Source organism: Squalius cephalus (genome assembly GCF_949319135.1).
Source record: "Squalius cephalus genome assembly, chromosome: 13".
NCBI classification, from domain to species: domain Eukaryota; kingdom Metazoa; phylum Chordata; class Actinopteri; order Cypriniformes; family Leuciscidae; genus Squalius; species Squalius cephalus.
This window is the reverse complement of record NC_137134.1, coordinates 20,048,974-20,064,177: the sequence shown is the minus strand read 5'-3', so window position 1 is coordinate 20,064,177 and position 15,204 is coordinate 20,048,974. Positions and strand designations below refer to the sequence as shown.

At 38.0% G+C, this 15,204-nt stretch overlaps 1 protein-coding gene across 4 annotated transcripts in view; it reads left to right on the top strand.

Annotated features, from left to right (window-relative positions):
- The window catches only part of gatad2ab (GATA zinc finger domain containing 2Ab), an 82,390-nt gene that overhangs the window by 6,187 nt on the left and 60,999 nt on the right, over positions 1-15,204 (top strand). For 2 of the 4 annotated variants that reach the window (XM_079890098.1, XM_079890097.1), the window contains exon 3: positions 8,552-8,609. The gene's annotated coding sequence lies outside the window, so the exon portion shown is untranslated. Of the gene's footprint in view, positions 1-4,586; positions 4,684-5,012; positions 5,032-8,551; positions 8,610-15,204 lie in introns of those variants that run through there. The other 2 variants (XM_079890087.1, XM_079890099.1) reach the window with 2 other exon arrangements.

Sequence of the window (15,204 nt, the reverse complement as noted above, 5' to 3'; positions counted from 1 at the left end):
TACCTGTAATGAAGCAAATGTGAGCCTTTTGAGGGGGGAAATAAAAAAAAATCATCTGTTTAAAAAAAAAAGGGGAGAGTATATGTCAAAGTTACAAAGTTACCAGTTATGAAAGATATAAGCGGTGTTTTGTGTAATCTGAACTTCAGCACCAAGGACAGATCCATTCTACCTGAATGAGCTTCAGTGCGTCTTAAACTGTCGCAAAATACACCTCTTATAGTTTAATTCTCATCAGTGTTCATTTTTATTGCTATTTTTCTTTCAGTTAGTATGCAATTAGTCTTGCTCACATATGTTATGGCTATAGAAGAAGAAGAAAACTCAAAATGTTTGTTTTAAAGATGCGATGTATTGCTTTAAATTGTGTGATGCAGGCCTGTATTCTGGGTTTACAGTGTATTTTTGAGCAGGGTGGGAAGCGCATATTTGAAACAGGACATGACGCAAAGAGCGGGAGTGTCTAAATCATGCGGAGGTGTGTGTGAGTGTGTGTGTGTGTGTGTCAGAGGGCGGGGGTTGAGATTGAAGGTGCAAGACTGAGAGAGACTCTCACAATTGCATTTGCATGAATGTATATTGTATGTCGTAAATTGTGCGTATTTAATGATAAGCATTATAAACAATAACAAAAAACGAACAATACTTTTTTTTTGTAATAAGGCCTATACTTATAATTTGGTTGCAGAAATAAAAGGCAAGCTTTACTTAAGTAAAATTGTACTGAGGCCTATAAAACATATTGGAATTAAACTTTGTAGACAAATCAAGTGTTCAAGAGATAGGCCTATTTCTTCTTTTTTTACATTATAACTGCACAAATGCAACAATCTAAAAAACTAAAATGAACATTTTAGCCTAAAATCATTGTCAAGGTTATATTGAAAATTACGCAGTTTGGTTATCGGGCTCATGTGAAATAAAAAGGTTCTCAATGAGCAGATGTTTAAAAATCATCCTGGGAATAATCGTTAAACGCTCGTAGAAAATATCATTTCATTCACTTCTTTCATAATGCTGAGACTGATATCACGTTCATGTTGTTTGCATATATATTTAATCTCATATTTAAAATTAGGCATTCTCCCGTTGCGTTGTGCTCATAGAGTTTAAAAACAAATATACAAACAAGAATACTTTCCTAGAGACGAGACATTTTGTTTCAAATGTTTTTAGCACGAATTTAATGAAATTAGCGAATAGGCTATATGTGTAATTCATTATTTCTCAAATAGTGTCGTTTAACTTCTAAATAGGCCTACTAACCTGTGGATTTCATTAGCAAGATATTATTTAGTGATAGGCTATAATATGTGTTCCTTACAGTTTGTCATTAGCCTACTATTCTGATAAATGCTCTCATTTCTCAGATTTAGGTCACGCGCTTGTATGTACAGCTAGAATTCTGCAGCTTTTATAAAAAACGAAACACTTTTTTTTTTTTTTTGCTTTGATTTAAAGCACAGACTCACATCAGCCGAAATATCAAGTTTATTGCACACGGTTTCATTAGTGCACACGAAATATCTTGCTTTCCTCTTAAATGGACCAGTCCATTCTGTTTTATATGGAGCCACCGGGAGATCCCATTCTCAAATAACCTGGGGAATATATTTTAATGGAAAATAAGGATAGGCCAAGTGTATGTGTGTGTGTATCTATCTGTCTGTCAGAGAGAGAGAGAGATAGAGAGAGAGAGAGAGAGAGAGAGAGAGAGAGAGAGAGAGAGAGAGAGAGAGAGAGAGAGAGAGAGACAAAGACTCCATCTGCTTGTCTGCATCCAAATGTTTATTTATTATATGTAGGCCTATTTACTGAGAACGCATTTTTATTAGAAACTCACGCACATTTATTAATTTCTTTCATTTTGGTTGTTGATGGCGCTTTATTTAAATTAGCGTAAATCTGCATTAGAAGTATAACACTTCTGCCCTGCTTTCACATTAGATCCTTAGTAACGTCTAGCATATCGTATAACCTCTCTGCTCTCGTGCCCTTCATACAGTACACTATATTATGCAGCTATACGAGTTTTTACATGGTGTTTAACGTTTGCAGGCAACACCAATAAACGTTTTATTTGGCCACAACTGCAGAATCACTTGTACAGTGGGACCTCATAAAGAATGCAGTGTGATATTCCGCGCCACAGACTGGATTTAAATGTTTCTTCTTTTGTATTGGTTTGCGTTTATATTACATAGATATCAGAGAATAGAATGGCAAAATAAAGCAACCTATCGGCGGTTATAAAAAAAAAAAAAAAAATAGATGATAACATTTTTTTTTTAAAATGTTGGTTTAGTGTTGTTCATACATAATGTAACCTAACGAGCTAAATACTTCCTTTGCGTGCGTGCGTGTGTGTGTGTGTGTGTGTGTGTGTGTGTGTGTGTGTGTGTGTGTGTGTGTGTGACCTGACTCAGTCATAAGACAATTATGACAACAAATTTGCTTCCTGCATGTTGTTTAAACCACGTTGACTTTGATTTGGCGGACGAAAAAATCCCAAAAATTAAAATATATTTTTTTGATATAGCCTACATTTAAAAAAAATACTAGAATGTATTGTGTAAAAAAATACTAAAATAGTTAAGATAATACTAAGAGACGTCTTTTAAAGTCTTAAAACCGTAGACATTTTTGAGCCCCACAAAACATCAAAATGACTTAAGTAAGTCAATAAGAAAAGCAACATATGTTCATCATAGAACACGTGTATTCCGCTATGAACTATATTTAGAATAACTTCATAGATTATGTTGCAGGTTAAAGAGGTCAATATTTAGCTTAAGCGCGAGTCTTCCGGAAGCTGCGAGTAGTGCTCGGTCACGGGCGCGTCCCCCGGGTGTCTCAGCCCTGCTCAGCCATGTGTATCAATAAGCATTAATGGTTAATGCTGGTGACATCACAGTTGTGTTGGCGGTGTGTGACCCCCGTGGCCCTGCCCAGAGGAGCCCCTCAGTTCAATCTTCAGCCGTTCACTGCTGCTGCTGGAGCCTTGCGCGTCCTCCTGCTCGGCTTTTCAGCTCGAAGATTTCAACCACAAAGATTTATTTCTATTTTACCGTCTTTAATAAGCAAATAAATCGCGAGGCATCGAAAAGACATATGTAAACCTTGAGATTAACTTTTTGTGTGTGAGTGTTGTCGTCTGAATTAAATGGATGTTCTGGACGGTTTTGGAAACGCTGGATGGAAAATGAAATTGTGAGTACGCATCTTTTTGTGACATTAAATGTGCGTTGTTTTTGAGAGGCATATTGTGTATTTCTAGCGTAACTTCGTTTAAACCTATCCGGGGGTTTCGTTTGTATTTTACGTGTAAAGTTGTAGCCTATTTATTTATCTGTCAAATCAGTCGCCAAATTATTGGTCATAGTGTATATAGACTGATTTAGATGATATATAGCCCACTAAAACTTGCATAGCAGCCATAAAAATAAAAGTTCCACTAAGAACCAAAAATGTAAGGCTATTTTTAGTCTGAACTCTAGCCATTACGAGAACCTTTCTAAGTTCTGCAGAGAACGTTTTATTCGCGAGTTGTTTAGAAAATGATGTGAAGAACCTATAATGAAACATCATGAACTTTATAATTTACAAAGACCTATAGGCTAACTCAAGAACTGCCAAACCGGCTATTTGGTTTTTAGGGTGATATTCTTTACTGGACCACTGAAGAAAGAACCATTAAAGAACCCCATAGCTGGCAATTTAGCTTTATTTATTTGCCTCATTTGATGTAGATGCAATTCCGGAAGCGGTTGTCTGTTACATGTAGCGAAAATCAAATTGAGTAGGACAGGTTGAATTGTAGAGAGCATTATAGAACACCTTTTAATATTTCATTTTCCGAGATGAGACATTTAATAGGCCAGATACCCAATGTAGGCCTGCTAACGACAGTCTAAATATCCTAATGCATCCAGCAGGGTATCGATAGCCTTCAGTACACCTAACTGTGCTGTAAAATACGATAATTTATAAGGTATAGGCTATTATTCACTATTATTTGAAATAAGGTAGTAGCCTACGTAGGCTATGCAATTTTCATCTCGTGCTTTGACAGCGTGCCATCAACACGCGTGGAGTTATTGAGCTCTAATTCTAATGCTTAGCCTAATTTCAACGACCTATCCCTTCATTGACAGTTTTTTGGACGCGTATTTTGATTTGATAAACATCCTATGATCCGACTTCGCTAAGCCAAATGCATAAAAGAATGTGTTTCACACGCATTAATTGCAATGTGGTTGGTAGATGTCCAAATGCACGAGCTGCGCAGTAGCCGCTAGACTATCAAATGCACCTAATGTGAGTGTATTTAGCCCACGTGTATGTGTGCGCGCGCGTGAAAGAGAGAGTGAGACTGTATCGGAGGAGCTGCACACACACACACACACACGCACGGCAGTGAATGCAATAGCTCCATGTGACCACAACAGAAGCAGTATCTGGCGTACGCGGCGGTCCCTTTAAGACACATGGGTTAGTTTTTCTCTTTGGTTATCTAGCTGTATGAGTTTATGTGATATCATAAAGCTAGAGAACCGAAAGTATAAACTAATTCCAAAGACTTCGGAGCGCTTTGAATGGGAACGAGTCTGGAAAGCCGGAGGGATGTGGATGGTCGGGGTATGGGGGAGACGGCGATGTCCGCTACAAAGAGCATCGAATCCGGTAGGCATGCAGTTGGCGATGCGTGAATGCGTTTCAGTGGTCTGGAAGGATTGGAATACCTAAAGCTGATGTGGAAGACATGGATTTTACGTGGAATCTGCCTGCGGCTACATAGGGACGCGTTAGTACGCGGACAGAACGCAAGGGCTTGATAATAAGGCGGATACGGACTTCGCGTTCATTCTCAAGTGTGCTTGTGCTGGGCAACATTCCTTCATAGACGTGATAATGATGTTGATGTATGAATTCGGGATGACAGGAATCGGTTCATCGAGGTGTTTCAACCGATTGGTCGGATCTTCTGGGTCACGTGGTCCTCATGTAATATGGGAAAGTCAAACCTCGGAGGTGTGTGGTTTGACACTCTTTGTGTCTTATTGTACTGCCTTAACTAGGAAATCATCCATATGTGTGGCTTATTATAAAATATAAACTATACAGCGTTCCCTATTTGAGGTTGAAAAGAGTTAAAAGGCTGACCTCGTCTTTGTACACCTGTCAACCTGTGCGTTTTGCAAGATATTTTAGAATTTCATCTGCCTGAGAGGATTATTGTGCTTAGTGGATGTTTCTTTTTCTTCGTAATTTTGTTGCTGATCCAAATGATAAAATCACTCATGACATCATACTGTAAAAGAAATGTCAAGGCTATTTTAAACACCCTGCTTATGACACATGCAGTGCGCAAATGTGTCTTGTTTTAAAATGAGACTTTTTTTTTATGGAACTACTAGGCCTCTGATACGCACTCTAGTATTTATGGGCCTATCTGACAGTTGTAGTACATATACTAGCTGTTGTTTTTGGCAATTTATGTCCCTGTCTGGTTAGTGCTACATCACACACAGCCATTTTTGATCCTAGGATGTGATGCGAGGCTAAAATGCGTGTTGTTAATGAGTGGTATAGAGATAGATCTTTACGCATTTTTCTTTGTACAAAAAGAACGCCTTGAAGTTTGACACAATAAGAGCAACCTTGTAATCTCCTCTTCTTTTTTTTTTCTTTTTTTTTGATAAAATACTACAAAGGTGATGTTTCCAATATTTGTGAATGGCAAATGTTTTGTATGATGGTTATATGGAATCAGGAAACTGACCTTCGATTGTCTCGGTAATTGCTGATTGCTTAAACATTTTTTTTTGTTTCGCTCAAATCACGAGATGTTGAAATTTGTGGGGGTGCAGGGCAGAGACGTGTAATAGATGCATGACACAAACCGAGTCTGAGGTGCAGCGAGAGGCCTGTCTGAGAGGCGCCCCAGACATTTTCCCACATTAATATGTGTCTGGTCCTGCGTTAGGGGCCCCAGCAGATGGAGTCTTGTCTTAGCACCTGGCATACGCAGCACTGCTATTGTCTACGTCTACTAATCTGAATTAAATGTAACCAACTCTGCATCCTGCAGTTTAACTGCAGATTCAAAATACGAGGATAGATGCTGCAGGCAGGGTTATGTGGGGATATCTGAGCAGTTTTCGATGCATTGCCTTTATTTTGTTCTGATAATATATATTTAAAGAGTCTATTTATTATTAACAATATGCATAATTCATTTGATGCTTATAGAGACTGTGTTTGTGAATTTAGTAAAAGATAAATAACACAATGATTATTTTATCATGCTATATATGATGTCAAGAAGCAGTTGTACTTTTGCAACAAGGCCTTAAAATCGGCCACAGTGTGTGTGTTTCGATTTTCTTTGGGTGTGAGTATAAGGGTGTGGCTGTAAATTAAATATTTCGAGTGTGTTTTGGCTCAGTTTTGTAAGATGCATGCTAATTTACAGTCAGGAAAGTGGTAATACAATTTTATTCGGTTTGCCTGACTACTCTGTTCTGAAAAACTGCCATTTTTAAGGTCAAATCCCTTTTTTTTGGTCTAGCAAAACTAGCTTGTAAATATCAGATGACAGACTACATTATTTAGACAGTAGTATTTATTTAAAAAAAAGATGATGGCAATTGTATAATATCTATTGTTTCCTTAATGCTGACATCCTGTTCACTATCAGTGGTGGAAGCTTTAGTGACAGTACTGGAGTTAAGTTTGTATTATTAAAATTGGTGCTAGTGACAAGTTGTATTTTTTTAACACACATAACACATTATATTTAACCTATATACCTTGTATTTTCTTGTAATTTTGTTTGCAGTCCGCTCTCTGAATTTCATTCAAAAAGATTAAGTTTCAAACAGGATACTGCTACTCACAATAAAATTGGACGTTTTATCTATTATTATTCCTCTTTCATTTTTACCTCAAAAAGCAAATGTCAATCATTTCTCCGCTGAACTTATGAATTCTGAGTTTGGTATCTTAGCAACGGCCTCTGATCCAAGAAATGAAATGGGAACGAAAATCATCCTTTATTTGCAGTCTTACATTGGCAGATTTAAACGGGCCCAATACAGTAGGCGGCCTATATTAAAATATTTTACATACACCAGAGACTCGCTGGCTTTTTTAACTGCCTCGCTATGCACTGTTGTATGTCCAAATAATGTGATAAAACCTCCGTTTTTAAATATTTTAATTATTTATTGTATTTGACGAAATATTTTACTAATTCACATACAGTTAAATGAAAAACAAGAAGTCTGCGTGACTGGGTCTCAAAACGAAATAAACTACAGTCTACCTAGTCAGCACTTTTGTTTATCAACGCGCCCAAATGTGCCAAAACCCCTCAGGTGACTCTCGACGCGTCGGTAACGCCCAAAAACTCCTGTTTAGCCGAACAGCTGACTAGATTAAGACACCACCAAATAATAGCCGAGATAAAAGATGACTGACTCGATTTTTGTTCTCATTAGGCAGTTTGAAGGTTGAAAATATGAATCTATTCACCTAAAGTATTTTCCTTTGACGTTACTGTTAGGTCTCTCTAAAGTTACGTCACGCGCTTTTAACCGTCAAAAGAAACTTTAAATTGAATTCCGCGCAAACATTGATAAAACTGACATGAACCGAAAGAACTGAAGCGAAGAAATATATTTTTTATTATGTATTCCGCTACTACACTTAATTTCATTAGTCTGTAATGTGCTAAATTATTTTCGCTCTTTTTTAGAAAGCATTTACAAAGTTTTGTTTCTCATATTGTGTCAGGCATTGTTTCTCATTAATGCCAAACTTGAACTTTTTTGAAATGCATGTGGAAAATTAGTGACCCTTCACCCAGATTATACATTATAATTCTGAACAGATCATTAGTAAATGTTCGTTCAAATAGTTAGAAATATAGGCTAGTGAAAATTCAAGAAAATATATATATAAAAGGCCTAATATGGCTTTATTATTTCGCCAAACACCCTTGAGTGCCTTCAGGGACCCTCAAGGGTTTGTGGACCCCTGTTTGAAAACCATGGACATAGATTATTAAAGCTGAAGTCACAGAATTTTATTTTTTTTAAATCTGCATAGCTTTTTAGTGGTTATGTAAGAAGATGTATCTATTGCATAATAAGCTTTTTATATCTTTTTTCAAGCATGCCATATTATTTTTGAGTCCTGCATAATTTGCCTGCATGCCATTGTGTTCTGAATCCTCATGCATGACAAAGAAAGCGATGTTAAACATGAATTCAGGTGACCTTTTAAGATCTCCTAAACATGTTTGAAAAAGAAAGTTGTTTGAAAATTAGTTTACCTATTTATGTCCACTTGAGTAGCTCTGTGAATGATCATCAGTACATGAGCCTCACAAAGATGAAAGATCAGCGAAATTCAAGCAAACTTTTAAATAAAATAATAACAGCATCATGTTGAAATGTCCCGAAACACCCAAAGCTAGATTAAAAATGCTTGTATTTTGACTTGATATGCTGAAATCATTAAGATGTGTAATTTTGTGTTTTTAAAGGGAAAGAAGACTTCAGAAACCGGTGATAAGACAAAGAAATCGAGTGACCACGGATCAGGTGAGTGATGAAGCATTGTCATACGCTCTATGACCTTGAGTTTCCTTCTGCATGAGGTTGCATGTTTAAGAATAAAATATGTAACATATTCTCTTGTTGCTTAGCACTTTAGTTTATTGGTTGTCCTTTATGGACAGATATTAACATAAGCATATGCAATTAATAATTAAACCTTTATAATGACTAACCATATGTTATGTGTTTTTAGAAACTAAGAGTAGATGTCTGGTTATTGTTAATATTTCAAGTTAAGCCATTTTTTGGTCCAGATGTTCAGTATTTATATCAAGGGAATATTTTTGTTGAGATTCTGTGGCGATATGGCTTTCGCGTGACATCAAAACGGGTTTCTTTTTTCCCCCAAAAATGCTGGATGGCAAACATAGGAGGGATTACTATGGCAACAGTGTTTGCCCTTGCTCATTGGTGGTAAGGAGTAAAGCAGACTTATGTCACATGACTCTAGTCAGAGCCGTATCCTGCCAGGCATTGGCTTACATGTTCATTTCGAAGCTCAAATTTATGTTTATGTTTTACCCAGGAACAAGGAGACAGAGGCTAGCATAGGATGCACTGTGTTTCATGTTCTCTCCCAGCAAAGACCAATATTTTGTGCACTATTTAATATCATATATTGTTATTTATGTGACACACAAATAAATATATATTATATAAAATACCATTTTAAAAGTAATCGATTGAACTGCAAATATTCTTAGTACAAGACCATCTTAAAGTTGAGGATCTAATTAAATATTTATATGTTACTCTGATCATAGTAGTTTAATTTATCGCTGTCTTAAAGTGTGATGCTCATCTTTACGAGCTTGACAGTGTAGCGCCGTACTCATTCACTCCCTCTCTCATCCAATTTGTTTCCACACTGTTGCCGGACAAGAGATGGGAAGGCCGTTTGTGTGATCTATATTTTAATTCTTTTGTTCAGAGCCTTATCCCTTTAAAATATTGCAGTAGTCGAGGCGGTGTGTGTGTATATAAGGTGTGCTCATGTGGAAAGGCTATGAGGGTGGTTCAGTCCTTCACCTTCCTAATTCCCTTCTTTCTCTCCTCCGCCACCCCCCTCTCCTCCAACCAAAGTCCTCACTCTAACCCTCTTCAGACTCACACCCTCTCTCTTTCTCTCCCTTCACAATCTCAAGTCAGAGTTCAATGGCACTTTTTTCATTCTGTCCTTTTTTCCAGCCCCCCTTCCTCTCCCCAACTCTAGTGGGTTTTGCGAGATGGGGGGCAGGTACCTTCCCTCCCCCATGTGAACTTTAGCTGCAATTCTCCAGGCACACATGCATTGTGAAACACAGATTGAAAAAGAAATGAGCACCTTTTTTCTCTTTCTCTCTCTCCCTTTGCCTTAACACTGAATTCTCAAACTCACCCACTCTCTCCCACGCAGTGTATTCAGCGCGCTTACGCCGCCACACAAGAAAGTAGCCTCGTTTTATGGCACTTTCGTGAAGGTAGTGTGGCGCAAGTCAGTCAGAAAGCAGTCCATATAAGTACTAGAGTTCATAGAATTTCATATTGTATCATACAGATGAAATATAGAATATATGGACTATGGAAGTCTTTTTACAGTTGAAGTACTTCCATGTGAAGATCTAGGATGGTTTTTGAGGGATTGAACAGGGTTGCATGCCAGCGGCCATGTTAGTAAACTTGATATCCTTATATGTAACATTTAGGTACTAATATGTGACCCTGGACCACAAAACCAGTCATAAGTCGTCGCACGGGTATATTTGTGACAGTAGCCAACAAAACATTGTATGGGCCAAAATTATCGATTTTTCTTTTATGCCAAAAATCATTAGGATATTAAATAAATATCATGATCCATGAATTTCCTACCTTAAATATATCAGAAATGTATTTTTGTGAGTGGATGCAGCAAAATCACCAACAGAAATGGACAACTCTAAAGGCGATTTTCTCAATATTTTGATTTCTTTGCACCCTCAGATTCCAGATTTTCAAATAGTTGAATCTCCGCCAAATATTGTCCTATCCTAACAAACCATGCATCAATTAAAAGCTTATTTATTCAGCTTTCAGATGATGTATAAATCTCAATTTTAAAAAATTTACCCATAAGACTGGTTTTGTGGTCCAGGGTCACATATGTATACTTTAGGTACTAACATGCAACCTTTAGGGGTAAATAAAGTACAAAGGTGTACCTTTTAAAAGGATAACGCCCCAGTGTCTTTTCCCCCCTAAAAGTGTAGGTGCGTTCCAATTCGCGTACTTATGCACTAATCTATGCTGTTTTGATAAATAGTGCGAGTAGTGTTCACACTGAAAATTCCAAATAGAAAAAGTGGACTTTAAATACCTGGATGATACAGTAAATTAACTGAAAAACCTCATGCACTCAACTGTCCCAGCTTTAATTATGTAGCAGAGAGGGAATGGTGATCAGACTCTGATGTTGAATGACAAAATAACCTTATGAAATTCATAAACTACACAGTTGAGTACATAGTGTATAAGTGATTAGTGCGTCATTTGGGACACAGCTTGTATGTTGAAGCGCTAACTATGAAAAGGGCTAGTGGAGGGATATCAAGTTGGTCAAGAGAAAGATTAAGAGAGAGCAAGCAAGCGAGTCTCTTTTTCCCCCATTCTTTAAGCCAGAAAAACAGTCTGTGACATTGGCCTAGTTCTAGATCGCGATTGCCCAGAGGAAGAATTGAATTGTGGAATCAGAGACAGAGGATCAGAGGGGGCTTAGCACCCTGTGGCTATGAGCCTTCTCGCTCCATACCAGCTAGCCACCTTTCACCCTCATCCATGGCTTTCCCTTACTCTTCACGTACCCGGACGAGCCCCCACTTTTTATAGAGGAACTCAATATCGCGCTCGCAAGGTTCGATAGTTCAATGCGAGGCAAAGTTTCTGAAATGATGCACGTAGGAGAGAGAAGAGGCAGCATGTATAAACAAATTCTCCGCGCCTCACGCACACACACAAATCTATAGATTTCTCAAGATGTTCTGTCTGTTGACTTGCACTATTACCATTTGTAAATGCCACGGAAGATTGCGCTGTTAGTGCAATGCTTTGAAAATGTATCAGGAATTATTGATATTCAGTTAGAAGGTGTATATACGCACATGGACAGAACCATTGTGATCAAATGTTTATGGGCAAACGTGGGATCAGAAAACCAGGAAATTACTAGTGCTTTAGATCAAGTTCCTACAATTTTCTCACTAAAATGATTGTCATTGCTCATACTTATTATTTTCCACGCAAAACCTCTTTCTGTGCTACAGACATGAATGATACCACAATATGTTATTGAGATACACTACCATTGAAAAGTTTGGGGTGAGTAAAAACATTTACTTTTATTCAGATGCATTAAATTGATCAAAGGTGACAGTCAAAGACTTTAACATTGATACAAAAGATTTCTATTTCAAATAAATGCTGTTCTTTTAAACTTTCTATTCATCATTGAAATCCTGAAAATAATGCATAATGTATTGCTTTCCACTAAAAATATGAAACAACTATTTTCAACATTGATAATAAGAAATGTTTCTTGAACAGCAAATCAAGCATATGAGAATGATTACTGAAGGATCATATGACGCTGAAAATAAAAAATTCTACTCTATTTTTATTTCTATATTTAATATATTTTTTTAAATATACTGTGTTTTTACTGTAACTTAAACTTTTCAAGCAATCAGATGATTTTATTTTCGCCTGGCTGATTAAAACATAGGAAAAAATTCCATAGACTTCCAAGACCTCAAGCATTTTTTTGGGGTACAGAATATCATGTAAACTTGAGGTTGGACTCTTTTGGTGCATAGTAACTTCCCAGAACACCTTAGCATTCCCCTAGCAATGCTATAGAAGCCACTCAGAATGCTTACTAGGAAAGTTATCAGACCAGCTCTAATATTGTGGCAGTTTTAGGGTTAGTACGGGCAAACAATGCACATTTACTTCAGAAAACATAAAAATCTAGCTTTATCTCTCCAGTTGATTGCTGTGAAGTATCTTACTGGTAATTATACTAGTTGTATTAGCATTACAATGCCGAACAGCACTCTAGAACAGCATTGCATCATAAACTTTGATTCCTTTTGTGAAGAGAATTCGTCCGGCTAAAAGTTTCTTAGCAACAATTTATTTTGAGATTTATGGAGTGGTTTTCTCAGGCTGTGAACCAAACCAAATTGTAGATATATTACTCATGGTAGTTTTCATTTGTTTGAAAGCCTCTGGTCTACAAAAAAACAAAAAAAAAAACAAAAAAAAAAAAGCAGAAAGGAAAATTCTTTATAGATTGGAATTCATATACAGGGCTCGATAGCTGGCTTTGTAAGTTCATTTGAATTATAGGCTACCCCCTGCATTATACGCCTTGATAGGAAATAAATCTCTTTTAATGCATGCGCTCGAGGGGGTTGCGTTCAAGGGAGGGTTTTGTTGGTAGCGCTAGCATATGCTAACATAAATTAAAGCCTATGTTTCTCTGCAGAAAACTGATTGATGTTTCTTACTGTTTAAAAGCTAAAAAAAGCCTACATTTTCTCACAGCGGATTGCTTAAAGTGGCTACTGTGTGCTGGCGACGTCAAAAGCGGGTGCAGAAATCGGCTGATTTTCTCAAGAATAGAAAAGCTAGCCAAGCTGAGTAAGGCCTCTGTGACATTGCCATGCAAAACACTGCCTCAATGGTGAAGTGTATTTATGAAGATGAGGGTGGTGGTGGTGGTGGTGGAGGGGGGGGGGGGGGGGGATAGAGGGAGAGAAGGAGGGAGGTTTAGCGGGGGACGTTATGAAAAGGCAGCAGGCTGCGAAGTGAATGGGACCAGCGGGGAGGGGGCCGGCAGGGTCCGCGCCTCCATTGGTTCAATGCAACGGCCAGAGCAGCTGTGAAAGGAGGTCTCCCCTTTTTCCCACGACCCAGCAATGGGGCAAAACAGTGGCCCGAGTCTGCCAGGGTCAAGTCACTTTGCTAATATATACACTGAGCTTGTGTACGCAGACAATGCATACACACAACTCATTTATTTGGTGTGTGCACACAGCCACCTTCAGACTGGGAAGACGTGGCAGCGTGAAAAGACCCTGACTCTAATTTCGGTCACATTGAGGCCATTGTCTAGTTCTAGACCAACAGTCCTAGATTTTGAAAATTAACAATCTAACCGGGACTTGGTCAATGCACACGCACAGGCATACACCTGCTGTTCAGAGATCAGTCCGTTCCCCAAATATTGACATGTTTTTGTCATATATTTTGATCTTAGACGCATGGATATTCAGATAGATAGATGGATATTTGCATATTCGGATGGATGGATGGATGGATGGATGGATGGATGGATGGACAGAGATTGATTTTAGGATATTCAGACAGAATTATTGGGCCGGGCCAATTGGGATGCTAAACCAGAGCCATTTTTTTATATTTTTCAGAGAAAACAGCCTTACTTTTAGTAGTTAATTCACAAGTTAATATTAATATATATTAATATATATTTTTTCACGCTTCACCTTTTTTGTAAAATATGTGAAAATAATGAATAATGCAGGAAAATTACATTATGAATTTATAGTTAAAAATCTATTTTTAGAGTGTATCTTTTGTTGGTTTTTAGTGTGTTTTTATGTTGAAAGGTCCATAAAATGCTTGTTAGTTTTAATTGCATGTTTGTTTTTCCATCTTCTGTAGAGCTCACTCGCCTGACTACACGTTTATGGCCCTATACATGCAGTCTATTAGCGAATATGGACCCTGCGTCTCTCCCGGGTTCGTCTTCTATAGAAAGTGCCATCTTGTTAAAGGCGTATTACAAACTCCGCCAGTGTGTCACAGTCTTTCTGCCTCTCCCCACCCACCTTGTGCCATTTACACTCCTTTATGGTACATTTGTCCTGCAATAAGCCCCATTCTTTTGATAAACAAGCACAGGCTCTGGCATCGCCCCTCTCCTCTTGCCTCCCTCTCCTATTCAGAGGCTCCTGGAGTACAGCAAGACAAAGAAGAGACTCACTTAATTAGCTGAGCGAGAAGATGCATTGGGGCAATCACCCTGCACAATGAGGGAAACGTACAGCATGTTAATTCAGCGTGGGGTTGTAGCGAGCTTCCCGGGGCCCAGAATGGCCTTTTGTTTAGCGCCTGGCCGGCGTAATAGATCAGATGTGCTTCAATTAAAGAGAAAGTGTTCTGAGCCTCGTTTGGAGAAGGTGCGGATGTATATTATCGTTGTTTGTTTAAGGATCCTGCTTGTTTGGTGCGGTTCTAGCTGTTAGCCATGCTACCAACCAGTGAAGACTTTCTAAAGAAGCTGTTTGACCAACGTTCAAATTTTGGTCCCTTCCTCATACATTTGTTATTTACCGCTTCTGAAGAATTGACCATTAGTGTATCACTATATTACTATTAGTGTATCACTATAGTCATTTTTTGTTGTTGTCTTTTTGCAGCTAGGAAAAGCGCAGCCAGGATAGCTCACTTTATCATTATGAAGTGAAAAATATGTTTTGCACTTAAAAATAATAGTCCAGATCACTAGTAGTTCCTGCAGACTGACTAGGCAACACTTAAG